The following is a 13,618-nucleotide window of genomic DNA, read 5'->3' on the forward strand; positions in this document are numbered from 1 at the left end:
CATCGGGGAGCTCCTGGGGACTGCCCTCTGGGTGGGTCCCACACGGGGAAAGACCACAGGAAGTGGGGGCGGCCTGAGCAGGCAGCCACCGGGAGCCAAGAGGGCGGGAGCAGGGCTGGAAACCTCAGGAAACCAGCACCACATTCGGGACCAAGGAAACAACAGGAGAAAGTGTGTAGCCATCTACACCCTGTAATCTCGGTGACTCAGAACACGGTGAACGAGGCATCTCACCCTCGAGGGCGTGATCCCCGCTCTGTTCAGCACTGGTCCAGGTGTGGGCGGCTGCAGATGGATGGACGGCGTTCTTCCAACCTCAGGGCCTCTTGATCAGCCCTCCTCACACCCACAGTCAGTCTGCTTGTTCTGAAATAACCAGGGTGGCCCTAAAGGCTCTCCCCGGGGTGACCCCCAAGCCTCCATGGGGTCAGCAGAGTCCTCGGTGCATACTGAGCCATGGGTGAGATGCCCGGAGTCACGCTCACCTCTTACACACCACCCATAAGATGCTCCAGGTTAAGCGTGGCAGCCTTAACAATGTCACAGAATCTCAGGGGTTCAGACAGCACACCGGCCTGTCTCATGGGCAGCCATGGGAGGCTGCGGCTCCTTGGGGACAGGGGGAAGCTGGTCCCATTCTGCCCCTGTGTTCTGGGTGCTGCCTCTGCCTGAGTGGTCTGAGGCCACTCACGCCTGCCCTGCACACCCTGGGTTGGCTCCAGCTGGATGGCCCTGGCAGGCAGGGCCCTGTTCTCAGAGGGCACACTCTGGACCATCCATGTGCACTTCCACTCACACCCTCGGGACAGAACAGAGTCACACGCCCACCCCAGCAGTGGTAGGGGTGCCAGGAAAGCCAGTGTTTATTCTGGGCAGCCACGTGCCTGCGATGGATGCTGCTCACTGGGGTGAGGCGAAGAGGAACGTGTCGGGCACAGCCGGTGGTCTCAGCCACACTTGGGCCACCCTTCCCCAGTCAGAGGAGGCAACGTGGAGGCTGAGGAGGTGACTGTCTTACTGTCCGTCTGTCTTCAAGACAGACACTCCCGTGGAAGGACTGGGCACCCGGGCTGTCCACTCTGAGGCTGCCGCGTGCCGTCTTTGGCCAACAAGCACGAGCAGGGGGATCGTGGTCACTTCTGAGAGGTGTCCAAGGGCCAGCAGGACCCCTTCCCTCTGCTCTGCGACCACTGGCCGTGTTTCCCATGGAGGCAGCTTCCTGAGCGGCTGCCAAGGAGGGTGACGCAGACCAGCCTCTCCACCAGCCATGGTGGGCCCTGGTGTGAAGGACGGGGGCTCTTGGCTGAGCAAGCCGCTGGGGTCTGGGTGTCAGGGGCTGCCCAGATCTAACCCAGCCTCTCAACGCTGGTGTAAGTAGTCCACACTATGTGATATTTCTGCAAGTGTGTGTGTGTGTGTGTGTGTGTGTGTGTGTGTGTGTACTTGAGAGCATAAACTGTAGGCTGTTCAGAATTGTGCTTTTTTTCCAGTTAAGTGACTTCAGAACCTTTCCTGTGTTGTCCAAGTTTTTGAACCATTTTTAGCGGCCTGAGGACACTCGAGTGCCCAGATAGGTCCTGTTTTATCCAACCTGCCGTGTTGATGGATGCAAAGATCGCAATAGAGTCTGTGTTGTTTTACACAATGAGGTGGAGATTATCTTTGTATACATGTGCTTGAATTTCTTGTTATTTGTTCACTTAATTTCTGGAAACGGAATGTCTGGGACAAGGTATGCAAACAACTCAAGTTTCTTTCTACACATTTGCCAACCAGCTTTCTAGAAATACTGAGCTGATTCTCCGTTTACTTTGCAAATCTTAGTTTCTCTCTCACCCGAAGCTCACCAACACTGTCGTTTCCCAAAGTCTTGGCGATGTTGATAGACAAAATGTGCTCTTTTGTCTGTATTCCATTGATTAGCACTGAATTTATATAGATTTTAGAACTGCCTCTCAGAAATGTTTCTTTTATTGTTCTCTCCTGTTTGCCCGTGTTTTCTATTAAAGTCCTAGAGTTGCAAAAAGCATCCGCTTCGCTCTGACAGCAGTGTGTTCGCACGGTCAAGACGTGTTGACGGGCACTTTGAAGCAGGCTCTGGCTTACGAGGCCCGCGCCTTGCTCCCACGAGGGCGGCCTTTCACGCTGAATGCCTGGCTGTTGTCTTGTCTGCCAATGACGCCTGCACTCTGGTATGCTGCGTCTGGAAACGAGGCGCTCACCCTGTGTGATGCCTGCTCGCCGCTGCATTTCTGCTGGCCCTGCTGTCTTCCCATGCCGCTGCCTGTGGAGAATTTGGGGGCTCAGGTTTCTTCTTTGGCTGCACTTCAAGGCTTGCGGGCATCTTAGTTTCCCAACCAGGGATGGAACCCTGGGTCCCAGCAGTGAAGGCGCCGAGTCCTAACTGCTGGGCCGGCAGGGAAGTCCCAGCTGCGCTCAGTTCTTTCAAGGCCAGCCTTCACTCCAGTCCCCATGGGTTACAGTCACCGCTATCCCCGTGTCCGTCCTACAACGTAGATGTAGCTTAAAAACACTATGCGAACTGAAAAAAAAGATATATATAAAGGCTACGTATTGTATGTATATTTCCATTTTACTGGAAATGCCCAGAATAGGACAACTTTTAGAAACAGAAATTAGATTAGTGGTAAAGAAGCCGCCTGCAGTGCAGGAGACCCCGTTTGGTTCCTGGGTCGGGAAGCTCCCTTGGAGAGGGGACAGGACGCCCGCTCCAGTGTCCTTGCGCCTCCCTGGTGGCTCAGCCGGTATATGAACATGGTTGCATGAACGTACTAATAGCCACTGAATAGGACATGTTGAAACAGGATTTTCTAAAATGTAAATTGTATGTCAATACCAGTTAAGCAAGCCCGCATCTTTGCGTGATTTCCTTCTAAAAAAGGATCTGAGAACAGTCTCTGAAAACTCCTGTACACGTCTTTATTCTCCACACTAGGCTACCGCTCAACTGATTGACTGATTGCGCTGTATGAAGGCGACCTCCCAGACTCCCTGGTTAGTGTTTTCCTGGTAAATGCCTCTTGGATTTTAATAACAATTGGTAGAAAGTATGTATCTCTCAATACAAAGTTGGTGTTTGATAATATAGGGAAAAATCTGCATTAGTAGCCTCAAAATGCAATACAATATTTTAAGAAAAACTACACCTTGAATTACCCTCCGTGCAGGTAATTGTCAAACACAGGTGACTGTCAAACAGGTGGGCGCCAAGTGTCAGCAAAGGGGTGCAAGGCTTGGGTGTTGCTGCCTCGTGGATGCTTCCCCGTTTTCCTGGCAGTTGTGTGTCAGAGTCAGGCTGTTTTCCAGAGGATGTGGTGCTAACATTTCCTGCACAAACAGAACTTGTCACTACACAGGGGTCTCTTGTGTTTAATTCAGTGTTGAGTGGGGATTTAGGGTTGATATGTAACACATATCATTGCCTCTTTTAAAATGGTGGAAAACTGTGTCCCAAGTGGCATTTCCAGGTGAAACAGCTGACACTCAGGACCGCTTGTCAATGCTGCCTGTGAGACGTCTGTCCTGCGGTGGGTTCAGAAAGACCTTCCTCAGCCCGAGGCAGGGGTTACTCTGGAGTCTTCCCAAATCAGGGTGTGGATGAGCTCTTTGCTGCCGGGTGATCTTTGTTCTTGTTACGTGACCTATTGCCTCTGAGAGTTTCCAGAAGTTTCCTTCCCTTGCTGTTGTGGATGTTCGCTTGTTACTCTGGGACCCGTGGACAGTGATGCTCAACGTCCCAGGGTTGCTATGACAACGGGCAAGGTGACATGCTTGCGGCACTGCCTGTCCACGCCGTCTGGCCCCTCACTGTCCTTTGAGGTGGGCCTCGCTGTCCCCTGGTCCTGGTCTGGCAGAACTGCCCCCAAGTTGAGCCCAGAGGGAAGAGCTGGTGGAGGCTGTGGTGCCGGGAGGACGGCGGGCTTTCCCTCGGCATTCATCTCTCTTCTGCAGGTGGGGGGCCAGGTGGCCAGAGCAGCGCAGGGAGAAGACACGGTGCCCGCCAGCGCCTGGCAGGGCCACTTCAGGGCTTCCGGGAGCCCGGCTTAGCTGGCTGCATCCTCCCACCTCCCCAGGGGGGACCAGGTCCCCGGGAACAACACTGCTCCAAACGGCCACCCCCGGAAAACTTGCATCTCAGGTACCAGCGCTGGGCCAAGCCTGGGTGTCCAGCTCCTGGGTCCATCAGCCACAGGCCAGGGGTTCATCCTATCTGCTTACTCTCACCACAGAACCAGACAACCCATTAGCAGAGCCACGACATCACAAGCAGAGGCTTCCCAGGACAGGAAGGACCAAGTAATTTGGACGGAACCAAGAAATCCGTTGAGCGGATTCAGGATGCAAGGAGGCTGTGAAGAGTGGCCTTGGGAAGGCGCCAGGCAACAGCCTCGAGGGGGCTCCTGCAGGGACCTCAGCCGGGGTGGCCCTGCCTCTGGAGGGAAGCTCTAGACTGCAACAGCATACATTTCTGTCGTGCTCAGCCACCCGCCTTGTGGCCATTTGCTGTGGCGGCCCCGGGAGATGAGTACTCCCAGAGTCAGCATCAGCTCTGTTCTGAAGACAGGGAAGGTGTTCAAAAAACAGGAAGAAAATGTTAAAATGAGGAAAGTCATCATTTTCCTTAAAATTGCTGCTTTGAACGCAGCTCTGCTGCAGAACTTTGCAGACAGTGGGGGGTGACTATTACCTGCCTTGCCCCTTCCTCCCTGTAGGGATGCCCCTCTAAAAGCTGCAGGGGCAGGTGGGCTTGCCAGAGGACAAAGACTGTTCTCTTGGCCGATATATGTTGCTTGATTTTCTTTGACAAAGAGCACGAGACCTTTTCAAACAATAATAAAAAGAAAAAGCCAACCCCTGTTACTTTTAAATGAAAAAAGCAAAATTTAACACTGCCTACCAGCTTGGTTTTCTCTGCTTTTACTGTCAGGCTGATGACAGTTCCATGACGGGGGACTGAGCGGTCTTTCCCTTCACCCAAACTCCCAGCTGCTCACTTTGCTGAGTGTCTGCCCCCTCCCTGCCCCTTTCCGACCTGCATTCACGTTACTAGACCTGCAAGTATGTCATTTATACCCAAACTGTCGCTTTCATCTCATGAACCAGACCCAGAAATGTCATATCCTTAAGATCAACATCAGAGAATGAAGATGCCTCAGTGCTGCAGAATCCTCCCGGGATGTGGCTTCTCTCCTGCGAGGGGCCCCCGCCCTCTGGCCGCCCCAGTACACAGCCCCACCCCGCTCCCACCATGGAGTCAGCGGGGGGCTCCATGGTGCCGAACCGCAGACCTGCGGGGCCTTTCTTTCCACACCAGCTTTCACTGAAACGCTCTGAAAGTGAGCAGAGATTTCTGCGGGGATGTCAGGTGACTTCAGAGGCGTGGACACAGGCCGTGTTCAGAGTGTGGCCTGATGTGGCTGCCGCGGCTGCTGCTGTTGGAATAGGGAAGGGGGATCGTGGGTGGGGGGGGGGCGGTCACTGCCGACTCCACAGGGTGAGGGGTCCTGGGAGGCCTTGTGGAGGTCGATCAACCCCTACTTGTGTGCACAGACAGACACGGTGCCACCCTGGTGCACACTGGTCTTGCAGAAATCCTTTTCACCTTTCTGATTCTGTCTCCCCCTGGCTCAGGTGACCTGTTTCCCAGGCACATCCGGTCTCCACCATTCTGGGTCCAACCTGGGTGTGGAAAGCGTGTGGAAGACCGTGGGGGTGTGTAGGGCCCTGCACACCCCGTGGATGTGAGCCCCACAGCGCCCCACGTGCCCCTCTGCTCCCAGCACCCAGGGTTTGGGTTACCCCTCGTGGGTCCACCCCTCGCACGTGGCCTGAGCTCTGTCTGATCGTGTCACCTGCTGGCTCCCACAGCCCTGGGCCCGGGAGTGGGAGGCTGGGCCTGGGGAGAATTCGTCCCCGCTGCTCTGGGCAGTGGGGGCCCCACCAGCCTCCCTGTCAGCATTCACACCGACAAACCTGCCGAGATCTCGTGTCCAAGAAGGTCCCTCCGCTCCTCCCTTTGTGGAGAGGTCCGTCTGGTTTAAAAATCCACTCCATCATTTCAGCTCGTCTCTGGACCCAGAGGAGCTAAGTGGCGCTGGGCCGTTTCTGATGGGAAGTCAGGAAAACCCACCCCACACGCAGGCTCCCCACCCGGCTGGTGTCGGAAGCAAGGCCTGAGGACCTGGGCTCACTCCTGTTCCTGGTGACCACACAGCGGCCTCGTGGTCTCCTGTTGGAAGGGCGAGGCTGTGATCCGGCCCCGCTGGTCTGAGGCCCTGCCAGCCGTTCTCCTAGATCAAGGGCGTGCCGTCTTCAGAGGCAGCCTGACTTAAAAACGGAGCACCCCCCGCGCTCCCAGCCCTGCTGCACTGTGAGCAGAGGCCCTCTGGATCGGCAGGACCTCGGGGGCGCGTGGTGTCCCGGGCGGCACGGGGCACCCAGCTTGTCACCCTCGCTGGCTGCAGGCAGGGGTCTGGGCCGGTGTTGGGCCTTTTCTCTGCCCTGGGTCTCCCAGGCCTCGGAACAGATGCCTGCTGTCTGCTGGGTGTGAGGGATCACGTGGACGCGGGGCCCCAGGGCAGTGAGTTTCCACAGGGCCAGGGAAGGCTCCTCGCAGCTGCTTTCCTGACACCTACGTTTAGCAGATTTCAAAGAAGCAAGAAGCACTGGTGTCTTCGTGCCCCCTCCACGTGGTGTTGGGAATGGGGGCACACCTCCAGCTGGCTCTCTCAGGCTGGGTGAGAACTCCCCCGGGCCCAGCACCTCCTCCGCGCTCCCCGCCACCCCATGTCCCATGAAGCAGGCACACACCTCCTCCTGGTGGGAGTCTAAACAGAGCACCCCTTCCTTGCCTCGCCGTCCTCCCCAGGGCCCTTACCCCTTGGCTGTCCTTCCTGGCGGGCTCCCACGCGGGGTGTCTGTGCCTGTACAGATGGCGCCCGCGCGCGTGTGTGTGTGTGTGTGTGTGTGTGTGTGTGTGTTGATGCACGCAGCTTTAGTTCTCATGAACAGTCACCTCTAAGCGCTCACCCACAGCTTGCTTCTCGCGCTCAGCTGTTCCTGGGAGTCTCCCCGTCTCACACTTCCTTACCGGTGGGCATTTGTGCTGCGGCCGTTTTCCACAATCAGTGATACCCTGTCGTCAGCATTTGTGGGCGTGCTGCCTTCAGCGTGTGGGAGAGTCCCTCCCTGGAGAGATGCTTAGCTGTGGGATTTCTGGGACACCCCCGCAGACTTCATCCCCTCCCCACTTCCTGCGTGAGCCCTGACTGCAAACACCAAATCTGCCAACTGAAGGGCAACGTTGTGAAGAGCTGGCAAGGGACTGGGGCCACAGTCCTGTCTGATGCCAGCATGGGGTTCCCCCACCACCGGGGGCTCTGATGGTGCACCCCAGGGTCGGGCAGTGGCTGAGATAGAGAATGGTCACAGGGGCTCAGAGACAGCCTGTCCCATGGAAAGGGCTCCACTGAGGGGAACTTTGTAGGGTCTTCTCCTGTGTTAAGGGACTACACCCCGGAGATAGTGCTCCCAATAGGGAGCAGCCCAGCCTCCAGAAGCCCACCCCCAGGCGCTGGACTCTTCTTAGATGGAGACCTATGATGGAGGACCTGGACGATGAGCTTCAGGGACTGGGGGCGGGGGGCAGGGTGGGGTCTGCAAAGTGGTGGGCTGGCCGGATTGGGTGACAGCAGCTGGGGAACAGGGGAGGATGGTCACTTTCCCAAGATCCAAACACCCAGAGGGAATGAAAACTCCTGTGGGGAAGTAATTGTCTTTGCATGTTGACACGGTTTTCTTGAGCCCAAGAAAGGGGGTTTTCCACCTCCCAAGGTGACCTGGCAGCTCCGTGGTGCCACCTTTCTAATTCTTTGTGTGCCTCAGTTCCTGCGGATCCCCTCCAGTCTCCCCTCTCCAGACCTTCCCCGTGACTCCTGCCATGGAGTCTTCCCTCCGCTCCCCCCGGGCCACAGTCTTTGACTTGGTGGGTGAATGGCCCCAAGCCCATCCCAGCACTCTCTTCATCAATGGCCCCTGCCCTGTCCTGGATGCTGGAAGGAGGCAGAGAATGAGCTCTCCAGGACACAGCCCCAGCATGGAGTGGCCGGGGGGAGGATGCCACCCAGGGCTACAGTAGAGACAGTCCTCCCCGGCAGAGACAGGGAGTCTTCCCAGGTAGAGTGAGTCCTCCCAGATAGAGAGAGAGTCCTCCCAGGTAGAGAGAGACTCCTCCCAGGTAGACAGAGTCCTCCCAGGTAGAGTGAGTCCTCCCAGATAGAGTGAGTCCTCTCACGTAGAGAGAGAGTCATCTCAGACAGAGAGTCCTTCCAGACAGAGAGAGTCCTCCCAGGTAGAGCAAGTCCTCCCAGGTAGAGTGAGTCCTCCCAAGGAGACAGAATCCTTCTGGGTGGAGAGAGAGTCCTCCCAGATAGAGCGAGTCCTCCCAGGTAGAATGAGTCCTCCCAGATAGAGTGAGTCCTCTCAGGTAGAGTGAGTCCTCCCAGGTAGAGATGGCGAGTCCTCCCAGGAAGACAGAGTCTTCCCGGGTGGAGCGAGTCCTCCCCGGGCAGTGCTTTGCCCACAGTGAACCCGCTCAGGGTCTTCTGAGGGCTGCAGGGGGGCGCTCGGTCCGTGTGATGGGGACGTGTCCAGAGCTGCCTAAAACATGCAGACAGCAGCTCCTCTGTGTTCTGGGCCCAGCAGAGGCAGCTGAACATTCCTGAAGCCTGACCACAGCATCCGGCTGCCCCTCCCCGGGGCCATTGCTAACAGCTGGGCCCCACCCCCAGCCAGGAGGGCACAGGCCAGTGCTGGGTTGGGCTGCCAGAAATAGCGCAAGGAGATGCGGACAGGCCGAGAGGCTCAGGAACGTTTCCGACAGCCTCGTCTCCTTCAGTGCGTCTTCAGGGACACTCACTGAGTGCAGGGCTCTGGGGTATTGAGGCCCGTCTCTCTGCTTCATCAAGCACTCGTCTGATGCTTGTTCTGTGTGTGGCTGTGCTCTGGGCACGGGGACGAGGCAAGGACCAGCCTGCAGTCCTGGTTCTTGGGCTCATGATCTGCTCAGGGAGGAGGACACGGGAGAGGCCGGGCCCGCGCAGAGTCCAGGAAGGCCGCTGACTCCAGGGCCAGTCCTGTCCTTGTGTGAACCGGCAGAGGACGCCTCCGTAAACTCTGGCCATCTAATTGGCTGCTAAATCGCCTGTTTATTTCTTAATTTCAGTGACTGAACATTTCCGTTCTAGAAACATTTTAGCTCCATTTGATTCTTTTAAAATACATTCCAGCCGCTCATCATCTATTTTCTTGAACGTATCAGTTATTTAAAGTTTCACCTATCTGACAAATATAATATCCAGGCCGTCTGAGCTTCTCTTCGTAACGCTTGTGTTTTTCTGTTGGTTGCTGTTCAGACGACCTTGTCTTCTGCTATCCCTGGTGATTGTTGATTAGATGCCAGATACTGCTTGCTTTTTTTTTTTTTAAGAAGTGGGTTTATTTAGAGAGAAACACACTCCACAGACAGTGTGGGCCATCTCAGAAAGTGAGAGGGGCCCTGCATTTTTTAAATTACTGAGTTTAACTGAAGTTCTGGATGGTTTTAACTTTGTGCAGACAGGACTTACCTCTGCTTAGGCAGGTACTTGGGTTTACTTCTGGTAAGTTATCCTGATGCTGTGTGGACTGTGGGCTGAAGGAGACTTCTGTCTTTGAGAGGCCTGGTCTGCTTCCTTCTGGGCACTGGGGCTTCTAGACGGTCCTCCAGGGAGCCTGTGCAGGGTCCTCGGTCTGCCCCCTGAAGCTCCTCACAGGGACAAGGAGCGGCTCCGTCTCTCCAGTCCTGCCCCAGCACTGGGACCTCTGCCTGGGTTCCCAGAGCCTAGAGGTGCTGAAGTTGGGGCCGTGTTTCTGAATTTGCCTTTTCTCTAGAATCTCTTCTCCTTGCTGACTTGGCATGTCTCCCCAGTGCCTCCAGACAACTGGTCGTCTGCTTATTATCTAGATTTTCTAGCTGTTTTCAGCAGAGTGGTTAGTTTAAGAAATAGCTCAGCCACCTGAAAGTGGAGAATCAGCCTCACTTTAGAGAGCGGCCAGTGTGAGCCCCGCTTCCTTTCTGGACGGCGCTTTATCGGCGTTGCTGTGGTTTTCCCAGGGATGCCGTTGCTACCCCCAAGCCATAAAAATGCCCTCCCATGTTCCTTCCCAAAGCACGTTGAACTTTTTCTTTTGTGTTTATCTTTAATTATCTACAGTTGCTCTTCAGTGTGGCTCTGGGCGGGAACTGGGAGGGTTCAGAAGCGTGAAGACTGAGGACAAGAGCAGTGTCACTGCCTCCGGCTGTCGCGAGGCCTCGCCATTTCTTAGACATTTGTTTTAAAAATGCTAATTCACGTCTATAGTCCTCCCTGGATTGAGGCGTCTTTCCTTCCTGGCCTTTTGATGGACTGTATAGAGCGCTTGTCATTCTTGCCACTCACCTGTCTGGCTGGAAGGTGTCCGGCCCAGGCCCTGGCTGCTTTTGTTAAATCCTGGGATAAGGGACGGGGAGGAGCCCAGGGTGCCAGGAGCGCTGGTCCGAAACGGGGCTGCTGTAGGCGGGGCTGGACCAAGCAGGTGGGCTCTCAGAACACAGAGTCTGTTCCAACCCAGCCCAGGCTCTGGGGCATGTCAGCTGCTTCAAGGTGGGGGGGCGACCCCCAGGCCCAGGGAGGGGACAGGGGCTGAAAGACAGCCAGGTGTGGGCCTGAGCCAGGCACCCGGGGGAGTCCCCCAGAGCAGGGTCCTTGCTGTGTTCAAACGGGGCCTGTGGGCTTGGATAGGGGCCCCCCAGCACCCTTCCTCCTCCCAAGGACCAGGTGGGCCCCACAGTCCCAGATGGAAGCCAGGACAGGCTGAGGACGGCGGTGCTGAGGGGCAGCGTCAGAAGCCGGCAGCTCTGTGGGGGGCGGGCTCCTCGAGGCCAGTTGGGGGCCCCAGGTTGTCTCCACTTTCAGGCCGAGAGCTCCAACAGCCAGTCCAGCCTCCCCGCCCCCTGCGTGAGAGCTGCTGCAACTGTGCAGCTGGGGTTCCCACGGCACGGGCTTCCGGCCCAGCTCACGGTGAGAACGGGGTGGCACACAGATGGGGGGCAGGCAGTGGCCAGCACAGCCAGTTTGTTCCTGCTACTGGCCTGGAGAGCGTGGCCCAAACCTGCAGCCAGAACCAGGCCTCCAGGAACCCACTCCTGCCCTCACGGGCCACAGTGGGCTGGGCTGGGTCAGAGGAGCAGATGGCTGCCCTTTGAGAGCTCAGAGTTAAGTTTGCTTCACAGGCCTGCTGGGCTGAGAGTTCTCTGACCCAGAACCCAGAGCCAGGGTTCCAAACACCCCCCGCCCTGCCCCGCACCCCCCCACCCCCACGCACAAAGGCCCTGGAGTCTTGGAGCACGAGAGGGAGCAGTGGTGAGGAGGCCCTGCTCTGGTCCTGGGGAGACCAAGGGGCATGCGGGGTGGGGAGGGGGCAGGGAAGGCGTGCAAGGGGCAGAGGCCCCATCCTAATGCTGCGTAGATCCTACGACTGGACACAAAGGAGGCGGCTGGGATGGCCAGAGACAGCTCCTCCTCACCACGGGTGGAGCAGCATCCTAACTCACACCCACCCAGAACCTCAGGATGGAAGTCTATTTGGAAATAGGGTCTTGGCAGAGGTAATCACAGTTAGGGTGAGGTCAGGCTGGCTTGGGGGGCAGGCAGTACAGCACCTGGTGTCTTCATAAGAAGAGAAGCAGAGACAGACGCACATGGTGGAGAAGCCACGTGAGGATGGAGCAGAGCTGGAGCGGGGGAGTCTACCCGCCAAGGAACCGCACGGACTGCCTGCGGCCGCTGGAACCAGGAGAGAGGCCCGGAACAATGCTCCTGGGCGGCCGCAGAAGGAGCCAACCCTGCCGATGCCGGGATCTCAGACTGCCGGCCTCTGAACGTGAGAGGGTGGGTCCTGTTAGCTCCCCCGATCATGGTAGTTTGTTACGGCCACTCTCGGAATCAGTTACAGCCCCCATTGACCCTCACTGCCCCGTCTGCTCCTAGAAGAGGGTTAGGATGGCTTGCAGGTCACCTGAGCTCCTGAGGTCAGCAAGGGGAACGTGGACTTGGGCTTCTCGGGGATCGGCGAGGGCAGAATGCCAGGACAGGTTCAGAAACCCCGAGGAGATGCTCGGCCTCTGTGTGCTGAAGGGTGGCCTGGGCTGACCACCCGCTGGACGGCCAGCTCGCAGATGAGATGAGAGCGCCCCTGAGCTCCAGAGATGTCCTGGGTGAGGCCTCCCTCACAGGGCCCACAGACAAGGGAGCGTTGCTTTGACTCTTGAGCCTTGAAAGGCAGGGAGAGAAGGGGGCATGTGAGGCTGCACCCCGTGGTTCTGGGAACCCAAGGGCTTCCTGAGAGGGTCGGGGCCGGGCCTTCCCCGAGGGGCTGTGAAACAGCAGCAGCCCGAAGCAAGCAGACTAAGGCTGCCCGAACTGGAGGCGGAGGGGAGATGACAAAGTGCTGTCCCTGCTACCCTACACCACTGTTCTCCTCCAGAGTGTAGGACTCGCTTTCTCTATTTCTTTTCTGTATTTTCTAAATTTTCTATAATGATGACGTGTCTCTTTGAAAACAAACAAACAAAAAAAAATTCTTTGTAAAGGGTCTTGGCTAATGGGAATGAACGCTGACTTGCAGGTCTCAAGTACCCGCAATTGCAGGAACGGGACAATGACCTGGCAGTCTTCCCGTGTGGGGGATGACTTCCTGTCCGTTGCCAGACATGACTGAGCAGCCTGTGGGCAGGATGCAATTATGTGCTGGTTTGGAAACCAGTGATTCATGGTTTTAGATCAGCAGTTCTCAAAAGCGCTCTCAGCTGATCTCCAGATCACCTCAGGATGCTCTGCTTGTGATTGGGCTCTATCTACTGTATGGATCCCACGTATCTGGCCTCTATCTACCATATTTATCCCACTGGAAATGAGAGTGGAAAAAAATTAAAATCTTTACTTGTCAATTCATTAGGAATTAACAAGAACAAACCTACTACATGTCACCACAAATAATATTCTTGATGAAAAGGTGTCGCTATTTCCCAAAACAAAACAAGGGAGAAAGAGGCTTAGATTTTTTTTTTTTCCAGGTCTCTCTAGCCTAGGACTTTAGTAGAAGATGGTTGGGCTTTTCGGCTTCTGCATTCAACCTCTTGCTGTATGCGACCTGGGTTAAAGTATGTGAAGAAAAGCTGCCCTCACACAGATGTGGGATCGGAAAAGGGAGGAGCATTTTACTAGTTTCCTTCAGGCTTCTCGGGTGGCGCTCGTGGTGAAGAACCCGCTGTCAGTGGTGGAGACATAAGATATGTGGGTTCGATCCCTGGGCTGGGAAGATCCCCTGGAGAAGGAAATGGCCACCCACTCCAGTATGCTTGCCTGGAGAATCCCATGGACAGAGGAGCCCGGCGGGCTACAGTCCACGGGGTCACAAAGAGCCGGATGCGACTGAAGCGACGTGCACTGTAGATATTGTCCTTTGATACCAGTCTGGCTCGACGAGCAGTAGTTTCTTGAAACTCATTACGGTGTGG

The 13,618-nt window shown here is 56.3% G+C and overlaps 1 long non-coding RNA gene across 1 annotated transcript; it reads right to left on the bottom strand.

The window, feature by feature from the left end:
* Positions 1–841: 841 nt before the first annotated feature.
* LOC132657757 (uncharacterized) lies at positions 842–10,234 on the bottom strand. The gene is made up of 2 exons (XR_009596325.1): positions 5,995–10,234; positions 842–5,700 (listed from the first exon to the last, which is right to left on the bottom strand). It is a non-coding gene; the product is annotated as an uncharacterized LOC132657757 (long non-coding RNA).
* Positions 10,235–13,618: the final 3,384 nt, after the last annotated feature.

This window comes from Ovis aries, chromosome 1, assembly GCF_016772045.2.
Source record: "Ovis aries strain OAR_USU_Benz2616 breed Rambouillet chromosome 1, ARS-UI_Ramb_v3.0, whole genome shotgun sequence".
Classification (NCBI taxonomy): domain Eukaryota; kingdom Metazoa; phylum Chordata; class Mammalia; order Artiodactyla; family Bovidae; genus Ovis; species Ovis aries.